Genomic DNA, 6,663 nt, shown 5'->3' on the forward strand with positions numbered 1-6,663 from the left:
TTACTGATCTGTAATGTTAAAAACATGCACGGGCACACTCACACACACGTACACACGCACATATGATTCTGAATTGTAATTTATTCTTTTCCAGGTGCCCCCGTTTGTAAATGAATTCTAAAATCATGTAATTATCTTGCATTTCTATGAAAATAGTGCCTGCATTTGAGTGATCACAGGAAACATAAGGATGTAAAAACCATCTGTCCTCACAAAGGTAGAAGGGAACTCAGAGAACAGGAGAACGTTCCCATCTTGGCGAGAGGAGACTTCACTGGTTTCTGGAGAAATCGCTACAATGTCCTGCACAACCACCTTCTCTGACCACCTCTCTCCTCCTGCCTCACACACCTAGAAACAGACATTGAGCCTGTGTGAGGAAAGGTTGTAAATGTTCCCTCCTCCCAGAAGGGAGAGGAAACAGAGGGAATGGAAAACCCTTTCCCATCCTTCTCTCGAGGGCATGATGCCAACTGGCTGGCACCAACCCGCAGGTTGGAGAGGAAGGACAAACCCAGAAAACACTGAGATACTAGTTATGAAATGGCTGACTTTCAAACAGGAATGTGCCCGTGGCCCATTCCTGTAGGGGGAGGGCTGGGACGAAGGGAGGAGGAAGAGCTCAGACATGCACTGGAATCCTCGATCCCTTCCACCCCGACCCCCACGGCCCTTCCAGGGAGCAGACACCCCGACCCCCACGGCCCTTCCAGGGAGCAGACACCCCGACCCCCACGCCCCTTCCAGGGGGCAGACACCCCGACCCCCACGCCCCTTTCAGGGAGCAGACACCCCGACCCCCACGCCCCTTCCAGGGGGCAGACACCCCGACCCCCACACCCCTTCCAGGGGGCAGACACCCCGACCCCCACACCCCTTCCAGGGAGCAGACACCGGGGCAAAGGCAGTTACTCTACAACACAACCGGAACAGCCTCGTTCTCATGGTTCCTGGCTGAGGAAGGAATCCCAGCAGAGCCAGGCCGCCTAAGGCTGATTTAAGCAGCTCCCTAAAAACGGACAAGCAGCATTTTGTCAGCATTTTATTTGCAAAGAGGAAACCACATACCGTGGCTCACCCTGCCCTGGGCCCCTGTGGCTCACTGTACAGAACAAAAGGAGAAGGAGCAAAAGGTGGCCAGTGCAGGAATTCTGGTGGAATAGGTATGGGCTTTGATCCTGGTCATTGTTTGTTTTCATGTTATTTCTGAAAAGAGGGCACTGAGAAATAAGAACAATCGCTGCTTCTTCCGGGCCGCCAGTGTTTCATCTGTGAATAGGAGTGGTCCTCTCCCCTTGGGCCCAGGTGAGCTCTGTGGCTGCCTGATCACTGGGATAGCATGGAAATGACCTTGTGCAGGTGTTCAGGCCCAGACCTGAAGAAGCTAGCAGCTTCCCCTTCCTGTCTCTTGAAGCATTGTCTCTGGGAGACTTCACCTTTCCTGTACGATGTCTGACTTACCCCGAGGCTGCCATGCTCCCAGAAAGGCCAAGCTGGTCAACAGGAAGCCTGGAGGTGGGGGAGAGATGGGAAGGAGTGAGGGAAAGAGATGTGTGCAGCTCCCAGCTGAGGTGCAGAAACCAGAGAGCAACTATAAGCCACCCCCTTCATGCCCTGTCTGAATCCCTGCCTCACAGAATCCTCAGCTATAGTAAGTTATTTTAAGCCACTAGGTTTTGGGGTAGCTTTTATGCAGCAATCAATAAATGAAACAGGGACTTCTAAAAGCCCTTCCAGCTCTCATGACTGACCTTCGTGCATCTGTGGCCCTCCGCTTCCTACCCCATCCTCATCAGGGCAGCCAGATCCAGAGCTGGAGGGCTGGGTGCTGTGTGTGTTAGACCTTCATTGTCTGAGTCTTCCCCATATAACAAGATTTTCATTTGAGGAATCACCCTCCTTCCCCACTCTCAGTTCACATAGAAGGAGGGAAACCCCCACCCATTGCCCCAGGAGTAATCTCACCCCCTAGGCCCACCGGCCCGATCGTCCTTCTGATCAGTGATTGATTCAGGGGTGGGTAACTGACTTACTCGGAGCCAATGAGACACAATGAGGCTTTTGCCAGGAATGGTGGAGAAGAGGCGAGCTTCCCAACACCCGACCATCACCACCAGCACCACCACCACCAGCACCACCACCACCAGCACCACCACCACCAGCAGCACCACCAGCAGCAGCACCACCACCACCAGGCTGGACACAGAGAAGAGGCAGGTGGAGCAACAGCAGAGACTCATTCTGAAACAGGAGCCAACACAATGGGAGCCAAATCCAGGAAAAGCAAAGAAAGAGGACTGATGACATCACTGGATTCCATCAGGCCAGCCCTATCCATGGACTTGTCAGGACACAGAGCAATACATTCACACTTTGCTTACGCGAGTTTGTGTTAAGTTTCCTGATACTTGGCTGCTGATGAAACTCCTGACAGTTCATGGAGCAGCAGCATTACTGGCCCTTGCTCTCTTCCATTCCTAGCCAATCAGTTGTCAGTGCAAAGAAAGAAATCTTCTTAAAGGGGAGGAAAAGTCCTAGAGGCAAAAATTTTAAGCACATCGGGGCTCCAATTTCTAGTCTTCAAAATGAAAAGACTGGACTGATATGTCCAGGAAAGGAAGGATTCTAACATCCCTAGGATTCTGAGTGCAACTTTTCCATGCTATTCACTGCCACACATAATCATGAAAAACTGGAGGTAACCCAGCAGACTGGCATCAATGGGTAGCTAAGCAAACTACCTTAAGCACAGGGGGAAAATACTAAAGCCAATGAGTGGTAAGTTTGGGGACTATGCTACTGACTGAAAATGTGTTCATAAAATAAAACACTAAATGAATAAGTCGGCCACAGACTAGTTAAATAAATGTACTGTATTTAGTAATAAAATAAAAGGAAGAAGAATAACACAGCAGTAGTGGGTGGTGGAGGAGATGGACACAGTGAATGAAATAATCCAGAATCCAAAAGCTGGCTCCAGCTGAGGTCTGATGGGCTAACCATGGTGTCTATCACTAGAACAAACTTCATGCATAATTATCCAGAGTCAATGAGTATGTGGCTGACCCGACCCAGGTTCTAAGCACAGTTGGGTTTACTGGCAGTGCCAAAGGAAAGTGAAAGCTGCCAATTACCCAGATGAAACACTTTGCTCTGTAAACCTCACCCCACAACAGCCCTTGACCTCAGCATGCACTTGGGGCTATGGCCCATTCCACAGGAAGGAAGGGTAGCTGCACCTGCTGCCATCAATGAGCCTATTCCAGCCAGCACAGGCCACAGACATCAACCTGCCGCTAACACCATGAATAATGGAAAAGACCAATGCTCTCCAGGCAACCACCAGCACTGTCTACAATCTGCTGAACTGAGCTCAGGACAGAAATCGAACAGCAGGAAATAGGACAGCTGCAGAATTCATGTTATATTAGAGGCATACGGCGCAATTCCTAAAGGAAAATAAATTGTACAGCAAGAGCACTTGGATGGATGATGCCTGAGTAGAGCAAGGGCCTGAGATTTATCAGAATGGCTTGCTGAAGAAGGCCAATAATAATCATTGTGAAGTAAATTACACAACCAAATAATGATGATCTTGGCCCAGAACTGCTTAAGGCACACAATGATCCCCAAGCCATGCAATCAGGGCTGCCCCTCACTCCGGGTGCACAGAGAGGGCCACCCCAACATGAATCAGAAAACCTGGATCTGAATCCCACCTCCACTCTCCAGCTGAGTCTCCCAGTACATGACATCCTCTGACTCTCAGCTTCTCGTCTGTAAAATGGGTAAATAAATCAAAACATTCAAGGCATAGTACGTGCAATGAGTGAGCACGCCGGTTCAGTTGGGGTTACGATCGTGCTACCCTCGTAATTCAAAACACAAAAACCATGTTGAAACAGGCAGGTCCAAAGACAGTTTCTCATCAAATGCCTGTTAAGACCAAAGTACATGACTTCCAAACTAAGAATGATTTCCTGTGGTTGTTGTAACTGGGGACCTTTCTCCTTCCAGTCAGTGTGGCCTGACTGGTCATCTCCACGCTCAGGGCAAATACTCAAGGCAACTTCTTGACCTGACACTATTCAGTTACCACTGGAAACAGCTCTAAGTTGTGAGATGAGGATAACAACCTTTGCTCTGCCAAGATCAGAGGTTATTAGAAGGCCATCACAGAGATGATGCCAGTGAAAATTTCCCATTGTGAAGCTTTAGTTCACATGGAAAGTGAGCATGTTCATGAAGGTGGGAGCTGACTCAGTCACTTCTACATACAATTCCCCTTCCACCCACCCCGCCCCTGCTGACACTCTCCTGGCATAAAAAAACACAAATATTTGCAGATTAAAACTATGCAGGCTTATTTGCAAAGGGGAGATACTAACTTGCTAAAAATTATAGTTATCTAGGAGTTGATGGGACCTGCTAAATATGAATTACTAATGTCAAAAAACTTGACTGCTGTAAAGGACACATTTCACTGTTTTCAACAAATCATTCCTAAGCAGCATGCGAGGGATGGAGCAGTGACAAGAACGACACAGGATCTGTCCTCGTGGGAAGTACCTTCCATGGAGAAGGACTGACATTGTTGAAGTACAAGCCAGAGGTGCAGATGTGGGAGCAAAACAAACATCTGGCTTCATGGATGGCAGGAGAAGACCTGAAGGATAAGGAGAGGGGGAGGGAAGAGAGAGCGCGTTCCCAGGCCTGAGATGAAGAATGAGTAAGGCGAAAGGACCTCGAGTGGAGAGACAGGAAGACGGTGGAGGCAGAAGATGAGGTTGGGAGGTGGGCAGAGGCCAGGGGTCCTTAAAGACATGCTAACTGGGGTGATTTTTAATGTAAGGATAATGGGAGCCATGAAAGGTTCTAAGCAGAGGAGTGACAGGATGGGACAAAATGGTTTGTGAGGACAGCACTGTCTTGGCTGGTTTCAAGGCACTTCAGTAACTACAAATACCTCTCGGTACTAGACACAGATATCATATGGCACTGAGATATAAAGAAAAACAATTAAACATTGTGACCAATCGAGACAGAGCTGACCTCATCTTCTGACACAGCCTAGACATTTCACTCGTTACTTTGTTGTTACATTTATTGGGGTGACATTGGTTAATAGGATCATGTAGGTTTCAGGTGTGGATGTCTATGTCACAAGATCTGCATATTGCACTGTGTGCCCACCACCCAAAGTCAAATCATTTTCCATCACCACATATTATGGCCCCTTCACTCCGCAGCCCTTTCCTCTGGCCACCACCACATTGTCGTTGCGTCCATGAGTTTCAGTTTCTTTTCCCACATATAAGTGAAATCATCTGGTCCTTAGCTCTTTCTAACGGACTTATCTCACTTAGCAGAAGTCATCCCTGTTTCGCAAATGGCATAGCTCTGTCTTTCCTTATGGCTGAGTGGCGTTCCACTGTTCCTACGTGCCCTACCCCACCTTCTCTATCCAGGCCTCTGTCACAGGACTGGCTGTCTCCATGTCTCGGCCACTGTGCGTAACGCTGCAGTGAACACAGGGGTGCATATATCTTTGCAAATCCATGTCTTCAAAGTTTGGGGGTAGGTACCCAGAGGCGAGATGACTGGGCTGTGCAGCAGCTCTATTCTTAATTTTCTGAGGAACCTCCAGACTGTTTTCCATAGTGACTGTGCCAGTCTACATTCCCACCAGCCGTGAGTGAGGGTTCCCTTCGCTCATTATTCTTAATAATCATAATCCAAGTTTATCTCTCATAAAATGGAAGTGTGGAAATAAAACTTGCTTAGTTTCCTGGCTGTTTAAGTTTGGATAAAAGAAAATTGACTCATTTATTACTCAAACCCCCATTCGGTTTCATAAGAGAAGGACTTGAGACAGTTTTACAATAAAAATGTAAAAGGAGACCAACCAAAATGTATCCCAAGGCGAAGGGGAGCTCACTGTTGTCCTTCTGCACCCCCAGAGGCATCTCGATCAAAAGGCACAAGGCTTGGAGTCTATGAGTAAAGAATTGAGGGTGAGGGGGTGGATGAAATAAAGGTGCAAAATCAGTGTCCAAACTCATCTCTGGACGAGACCCTCTCCCTCAGGAGGCAGAACAAAACAACGGAAAAGTAAGTAACTCGATAGCAGTAAAGACACAATACTATGTCTTTTGAAAACAGAGGACACAGCCAAAAATTCATTCCGTCTAAGACACATGCACACAAGCACAAACATGGGCACACGTGCACACACACAGCCATTCAAGAAGCCACTGGATTCTGACCTCTATTCCCTTTGTCCCTATGAAGCTCAGTATAAGTGATTGAGGCTCCAAGCCCAACAGCAAAACATCCAACATAAAATTCACAAGTTCGGAAGCCACATTCCGAGTAAGCACCCGCACCCCATCCTCTCCCCCAACCGGTGAGAGGAGTGCTTATGTGCTTCCCCCCGGCTTCAAAATGAACCCTCCCAGCCCATCTGCTCCCCCAACCTCGACAACAGAATGTCACTTTACACACAGTCACTATCAAGGTGCTGCCTTTGGAGGTGAATAATGATCACCAGTATCAAGGGTGCAGCTTCAGACGCTACAGGGAGAATTTCTGGAATGACAGGACTTGATAACTGGAAGAGCCCCTGGACACCCCCAACGTCATCATGTCACAGCACACAAAGGA

The 6,663-nt window shown here is 48.2% G+C and overlaps 1 protein-coding gene across 1 annotated transcript in view; it reads right to left on the reverse strand.

Moving 5' to 3' along the window:
* Nucleotides 1–5,945, reverse strand: part of MB21D2 (Mab-21 domain containing 2) — a 70,203-nt gene extending 64,258 nt beyond the window's left edge. The window contains exon 1 of the mRNA XM_036242965.1: nucleotides 5,907–5,945. The gene's annotated coding sequence lies outside the window, so the exon portion shown is untranslated. The remainder of the gene's footprint in view (nucleotides 1–5,906) is intronic.
* Nucleotides 5,946–6,663: the final 718 nt, after the last annotated feature.

The sequence above is a fragment of the Molossus molossus genome, unplaced genomic scaffold (genome assembly GCF_014108415.1).
Source record: "Molossus molossus isolate mMolMol1 unplaced genomic scaffold, mMolMol1.p scaffold_m16_p_5, whole genome shotgun sequence".
Classification (NCBI taxonomy): Eukaryota; Metazoa; Chordata; class Mammalia; order Chiroptera; family Molossidae; genus Molossus; species Molossus molossus.